Raw genomic sequence first — 8027 nt, 5'->3', positions numbered from 1 at the left:
AGATATTTTCTAAAAATGACTTAAGGACTTTTCATGGTCCCTGTTTAATTAACATTGGTAACATACTTTATAGAAAGTATTACTTAGGGAGGAATAAAAACAATATATTCAACAGCTATAATGATTGCTTTTAATGCCAAAACATTGAAATAAAATCCCCATAATATTATGTCTATAGTATTAAAACCTCATATATTAACACTAAATCAGCAGTTAAATAATCACCTTTTCCTCCAATATTCATTTGGATAATCTGGCAAAAGATGAACTAGGAAAGGACAGTCTTAATGGTTAAAATGAAAGTGTGAATTCAGATTTACAGAGAGCAGAAGTAACATCAAATAGAAAATAACAATGTTCTGACTCCCTGATTTTACTTTTTTTTTTTTGATTAATCTCAGCTTATTTATTTTTTTTCTTTTTTTTTTAATTATTATCTTATTTTTTTTTTTATTAGTTGGAAGCTAATTACTTCACAACATTTCAGTGGGTTTTGTCATACATTGATATGAATCAGCCATAGATTTACACGTATTCCCCATCCCGATCCCCCCTCCCACCTCCCTCTCCACCCGATTCCTCTGGGTCTTCCCAGTGAACCAGGCCGGAGCACTTGTCTCATGCATCCCACCTGGGCTGGTGATCTGTTTCACCATAGATAGTATACATGCTGTTCTTTTGAAATATCCCACCCTCACATTCTCCCACAGAGTTCAAAAGTCTGTTCTGTATTTCTGTGTCTCTTTTTCTGTTTTGCATATAGGGTTATCGTTACCATCTTTCTAAATTCCATATATATGTGTTAGTATGCTGTAATGTTCTTTATCTTTCTGGCTTACTTCACTCTGTATCAGGGGCTCCAGTTTCATCCATCTCATTAGGACTGGTTCAAATGAATTCTTTTTAACGGCTGAGTAATATTCCATGGTATATATGTACCACAGCTTCCTTATCCATTCATCTGCTGGTGGGCATCTAGGTTGCTTCCATTTCCTGGCTATTATAAACAGTGCTGCGATGAACATTGGGGTGCACGTGTCTCTTTCAGATCTGGTTTCCTCAGTGTGTATGCCCAGAAGTGGGATTGCTGGGTCATATGGCAGTTCTATTTCCAGTTTTTTAAGAAATCTCCACACTGTTCTCCATAGCGGCTGTACTAGTTTGCATTCCCACCAACAGTGTAAGAGGGTTCCCTTTTCTCCACACCCTCTCCAGCATTTATTGCTTGTAGACTTTTGGATAGCAGCCATCCTGACTGGCGTTTAATGGTACCTCATTGTGGTTTTGATTTGCATTTCTCTAATAATGAGTGATGTTGAGCATCTTTTCATGTGTGTGTTAGCCATCTGTATGTCTTCTTTGGAGAAATGTCTGTTTAGTTCTTTGGCCCATTTTTTGATTGGGTCATTTATTTTTCTGGAATTGAGCTTCAGGAGTTGCTTGTATATTTTTGAGATTAATCCTTTGTCTGTTTCTCCATTTGCTATTATTTTCTCCCAGTCTGAGGGCTGTCTTTTCACCTTACTTATAGTTTCCTTTGTTGTGCAAAAGCTTTTAAGTTTCATTAGGTCCCATTTGTTTATTTTTGCTTTTATTTCCAATATTCTGGGAGGTGGGTCATAGAGGATCTTGCTGTGATTTATGTCGGAGAGTGTTTTGCCTATGTTCTCCTCTAGGAGTTTTATAGTTTCTGGTCTTACATTTAGATCTTTAATCCATTTTGAGTTTATTTTTGTGTATGGTGTTAGAAAGTGTTCTAGTTTCATTCTTTTACAAGTGGTTGACCAGTTTTCCCAGCACCACTTGTTAAAGAGGTTGTCTTTTTTCCATTGTATATCCTTGCCTCCTTTGTCAAAGATAAGGTGTCCATAGGTGCATGGATTTATCTCTAGGCTTTCTATTCTGTTCCATTGATCTATATTTCTGTCTTTGTTCCAGTACCATACTGTCTTGATGACTATGGCTTTGTAGTAGAGTCTGAAGTCAGGCAGGTTGATTCCTCCAGTTCCATTCTTCTTTCTCAAGATTACTTTGGCTATTCAAGGTTTTTTGTATTTCCATACAAATTGTGAAATTCTTTGTTCTAGTTCTGTGAAAAATACCGTTGGTAGCTTGATAGGGATTGCATTGAATCTATAGATTGCTTTGGGTAGAATAGCCATTTTGACAATATTGATTCTTCCAATCCATGAACACGGTATGTTTCTCCATCTGTTTGTGTCCTCTTTAATTTCTTTCATCAGTGTTTTATAGTTTTCTATGTATAGGTCTTTTGTTTCTTTAGGTAGATATGACTCCCTGATTTTAGATGTCTGTCTAACTTGACTTTTTGCTTGCTAAGATCTATCTTGTCAAGATAATGCCCCACTGTCCACATCCACCTATCATGTTATAGTGTGGACTTGAGGAAACTGACATTCTGTGAACAACCCAGGCATCCAGAGATGTCTGGAGAAAAGGACTTTGTACTGATGGAAAAGGGACAAGAGTGTTGTACCTCTTCCCCTTGTTGCCCTCATACCAGGTACAGTGTGGGTGAGGCTGTGTTCCCCTCAGCTTCCTTCCTCACTGTGAAGCAGTCAGATTCAGGAGTCCTTCTGTGGCTATTTTCTGAAATAAAATTCAGATTTTACTGTTTTCTCAAAAAATTCCAAATATTCAAGAAGTATGAAAAGATGCACTTGTATACAGCAATAATTTGTTGTTATAATTTTTCATTGACTACATCCTCATTTCAACATCCTCAGTTTTCCTAGAACAGTGGTACATTTATTTCAAAATGTGCTGTATAAAAAAGAAAAAGCAGATTTATAAAATACCCTTTGTCCCTTAAGTCTATCAAGACCCCACAGATAAGGTAGGAGATTCCTGAGTGATCCCTTTGTTTGAATAACTAAGGACGTCTATCTATTTTAAGTAAGATAAAGTTTCACTTCATTCAGTTTTCATATAATTCTTAGGCTTCTTCTAAGTGTAAGCCAGTCTTTTAGGTAAGGTTCATACAATAGTAAACAAAATAACATTTTCTGTTGTCACAAATTTTAAATTCTAATGTGGGAGAAAAAATAAATTAAAAAACTAGATTCTAAAAATAGATATTACTAGAGATTATCCTGGTAAGTGAAGAAAGTCAAAGGCAGATACCCTATGATATCACTTACATGTGGAATCTCAGATGTAACACAAATGACCATATTTATGAAAGAGAAACAGAATCAGGGACATAGAGCATAGACTTGTGGTTGCCAAGAGGGAGCAGGTGGGAGAAGGTAAGCGTGGGAGTCTGGGGTTAGCAGATGCAGGCTGGTATAGAATAGATAAAGACAAGGGCCCACTATAGCGCACAGCGGACTGTATCTGACATCCTGTGATGAACCGTGCTTCCGCTGCTGCTTGGCTGCCTCAGTTGTGCTTGACTCCGTGTGAGTCCATGGGTTGCATAGAGCCCACCCGGCTCTTCTGTTCACGGGAATTCTCCAGGCGAGGATGCTGGAGTGGGGTGCCATTTCCTTCTCTAAGAGATCTTCCCGACCCAGGGATTGAACCCGGGTCCCCTGCATTGCAGGCAGAGTCTTTACCGTCCGGTCACCAGGGAAGCTAATGACAAATCATAATGGGAAAGAATAAAAAAAGCTGTATTTACTGTTGTACAGCAAAAAAGACTCAACTATCCATCTATACCTACATGTAGATACCTATATACAGATAGTCGATATCTGTTTATTTAGATAGATAGACGATAGCTGAGTCCTTTTGCTGTACAGCAGTAATTAATACATTATAGTCCAATTTCAATCAAGAAAAATAAATTGTAAAAAATAAGCAGAAGGACTGAGTAGACATTTTCCCAAAGAAGAAATGCGATGGCTAACAGGACACAAAAAGGCATACAACATCACTAATTATCAGGAAATGCAGTTCAAAACCAGAATGAAATATTATCTCACACCTGTCAGAATGGCCATCATCAAAAAGAACACAAATAACAAGTGTTGGTGAGGATGTGGAGAAAAGGGAGCTTGTTGGTGGAAATGTACATTGGTGCAGTGTATGCATGTTACACCATATATCTCCAAGATACAACTGTAAAATCTTATGAAAAAACCTGAATGGATGTTTCATGCTTAAAAAAAAATGAAATTTGCCATTTTAAGCAACATGGGTGGACTTGGAGGGCATTATGCTAAGGGAAATAAGTACTGTAGGATATAATTTATAGGAGAAATTTAAAAAATGCAACAGGGCCTTCCCTCAGAACTCAGTGGGTAAAGAATCTGCCTGCAATTCAGGAGACCCCAGTTTGATTCCTGGGTCGGGAAGATCTGCTGGAGAAGGGATAGGCTACCCACTAGTCTAAATAGTGTGCGTCACTGTTTTGTGCACCCATAACTTGTTATCATACCTCTGTACACCCACGATACTTCAGAACAAAGCCCCATATGTCGTAAAGTGCATGGTGTAGCAGAAGCTTGACTAGTATAGTAAGGGGAACAAGTACAGGAGGGAACAGAGAAGGGAGATCAGGGTAAAACATTCATAAGCTGAGCTGTAAGGCAGGGACGTCTCTGTCTGGAAGATGACAGCCCTGAAGGAGAAGTGGTCAGAAGCAACAAATGTAGTGAAGAGCATCTCAAGCAAATGGCACAGAAAATGCAAATGTCTTGAGTAGGGATGGTGCCTGATATGCTACCTGGAAATAACATTGTAATTAATCTTTCATTAGACAAGTTATTGGGTTGAACAAAATGTTCACACCTGTTTTTCTCTTAAGAGCTTGCAGAAAACTAAAAGAACATTTGACCAACCTAATATGCCTTCCTTCTCCCACAAATAAATAATTTCTAAACAAATGCAATAAACAAATACTTTATTTTTAATCACTTGTTTTCTGTTCGTTAGTAGCTGTGGCATGAAGTAGGATAACTGACATTTTTCTCCTCTGGCGAAAAGCAATTTCTTGCTATGGATACTTATATATTTATGCACATTTATATGTACATATATTTATATCCTTACTTTATATATTTATAGGTATATACACAAATGCATAGGCCTTCCCTGGTGGCTCATGTGGTAAAGGAGATGCAATGCAGGAGGCATGGGTTTCAATCCCTGGGTCGGGAAGAGCCTCTGGAGGAGGAAATGGCAACCCACCCCAGTATTTTCACCTGGGAAATCCCATGAACACAGAAGACTGGCGGGCTTCAACCCATTGGGTCAAAAAGATTTGGACACAACTCACCAATTAACGCACACAAACACACCCACACATGCATATCTGTGTATGTAAAGACTTGTTCTTATACACATGGGGGTGGGAAATAATGTGTGAAGCCCATTTTCCTCAATGTTCTTCTCAAAGCAATCAATAGCCAAGGCTTCTCAAGGTGTTATAAAGATGGATAATGATGATGATAGTGGCAAACAGTTTTCAAGAGCTTGCTATGCATCAGGCATTTTCTAAAAGATTTACACATATTCACAGAGTTTTTGAACAACTGTCCTCATTTCAATGATAAGAATCTCAGGCATAGGAATGCTAAAGTTATACCAAATAATGCAGGAAGTTGCACACAAATATCGTAATTGACATAGCTGACAAAATAGTGTTATTGTCCATCTTCCTGTGTAATTCATATTGTTCTATCAAATCACAGACTATTTTACCCAAGCAGACCCGTGTGCATATAGTCATGTACAGTTTGAGAACATTAAGAGGATAGGTCCCCTCTGTTTGGTGGTTGTTTAGTCATCCAGTCCTGTCCAGCTCTTTGTGATCCCTTCAACTACAGTCAAGCAGCTTCTCTGTCCACGGGATTTTCTGGACAGGAATACTGGAATGGGTTGCCATTTCTACCTTGACCAGGGATCTTCTTGACCCAGGAACTGTACCCACATCTCCTGCATCGAAGGCAGATTTTTTCCCACTGAACCTTTGGGACTGGTCTAAGATCCACGATCCACTATGAACACGCGGCAGGTCTCCATTGCTACCCTGGGGCAGACAACACTAATGGATAACCACACTCTTGCTGGGTCATTTGGAAACAATTCACTCAGTGCTCCAGGCAAGCCTGACTGTAGAATGGAGGCAGCAGCTACCATGGAAGCTATCTGCTGTCCTGCAAGGAGGCAACAGTGAGCCATCTAAAAGCATCTGAGAAGGAACTGACATATATGATGGGGTATTTTGGACAGTTTCAGTGTCAACAGATGGAGCTTGGTTTGCTTTATGAACACTAAAAATAAGGATAGCAAACCAGAGGCTAATGAACGTTTCAGTTATGAGATAATGATTCCCTGGGGTAAGAGGTCAGGCTTCCCAGGTGGCTAAGTTGTAATAAATCCCCCTGCCAAGGCAGGAAATTCAGGAGATGCGGGTTTGATCCCTGGGGTGCAAAGATCCTCTGGAGGAGGAAACGGCAACCTATTCCAGTATTCTTGCCTGGAAAATCCTGTGGACAGAGGAGCCTGGCTGGCTACTGTCCAAGGGGTTGCAAGGAGAAAGATGCCACTGAGCAGGCATGCAGGGTAAGACGTTAGCACTGGGAAGTGGAAAGAGGATCAGAGGAAGGGCATGCTGTAAAAGAGAAGTTGAGATTTAGTAACAACTGGGTGTTGTGGAGGGAGAGGTGTTGAGTGAAAAGTCCTTGCTTTATCCTTCCAGCTGACCCACAGCTTTGCAAGTATACAAGTGGGTATACTTGTATACCCACCGTATACAAGTCCCACACTGCATCTCAGTCAGTTTCATCTTTAGAGAAGAGGGATTCAACAAACAAAAATAATTCTTATAATAAAGGCACTGCTTAGAATGGGAAAAAACTAAATTCCTACTATCTAGGGAGCAAGCCCGTTGTATTTTAATTTTAGAGCCTGGCATGGTGGACAAGGAGACGTCAGAATGAGGGATGCAATACTAGGACCAGGCTTTCATAAAAAGAGGGAAAACTAAACGAGCAAGTCAGTTTGCAGAAACCTCCCTTTTCTCTGGCTAAATATATACATTCTGAAATTTGAAAACAAAAACATGTTGCTATGTTTCTCAGTGATATTAAGCCAATACTCTCATAATCCATGGGGTCGCAGAGTTGGACATGATTGAGCAACTAACACTTTCACTTTTCTCACTAATAATTTTTCAGAATAGAATCAAATGTCAGTTTTTAATCCAACCATTAATACCCTTCAGCTCTCATTTGTTCAGCACAAACAAAATAAACTTAACTATATATCCATAAAAAGAGGGAAAAAACCTAAATATTATGTATCCATATTTTTGTAGTTCCAGGGACCATTCATGGAGATACATGTTGAACTAAGATTCAGTAGAATCAGGTGAGCTTGGCTGAAGTGAATATGCAAAGTGGCAGGAACCCTGGTGGGCTTCCCCAGTGAATCAGATGATAAAGAACCTGCCTGTCAATGTAGGAGACATGGGTGTGATCCCTGGGTTGGAAAGATCCCCTGGAGGAGGGCATGGCAACCCACTCCAAAATTCTTGCCTGGAGAATCCCGTGGACAGAGGAGTTGGTGGGCTATAGTACACAGGGCCGCAGAGTAGAACATGGCTGAGCGACTGCCATTCAGTTCAGTTCAGTTCAGTTCAGCTGCTCAGTCGTGTCTGACTCTTTGCGACCGCATGGACTGCAGCACGCCAGGGCTCCCTGTCCACCACCAACCCCCAGAGCTTATTCAAACTCATGTCCCTTGAGTTGGTGATGCCATCCAACCATCTCATCCTCTTTTGTCCCCTTCTCCTCCCGCCTTCAATCTTTCCCAGCATCAGGGTCTTTTCCAATGAGTCAGTTCTTTGCATCAGGTGGCCAAAGGATTGGAGTTTCAACTTCAGCATCTGTCCTTTCAATGAACATTCAGTATTCATACCCTTTATGATTGACTAGTTGGATCTCCTTGCTGTCCAAGGGACACTCAAAAGTCTTCTCCAACACCACAGTTCAAAAGCATCAATTCTTTGGTGCTCAGCTTTCTTTGGAGTCCAACTCTCACATCCATACATGGCTACT

The sequence above is a fragment of the Dama dama genome, chromosome 29, assembly GCF_033118175.1.
Source record: "Dama dama isolate Ldn47 chromosome 29, ASM3311817v1, whole genome shotgun sequence".
Lineage (NCBI taxonomy): Eukaryota > Metazoa > Chordata > Mammalia > Artiodactyla > Cervidae > Dama > Dama dama.
This window is presented reverse-complemented; position numbering follows the sequence as displayed.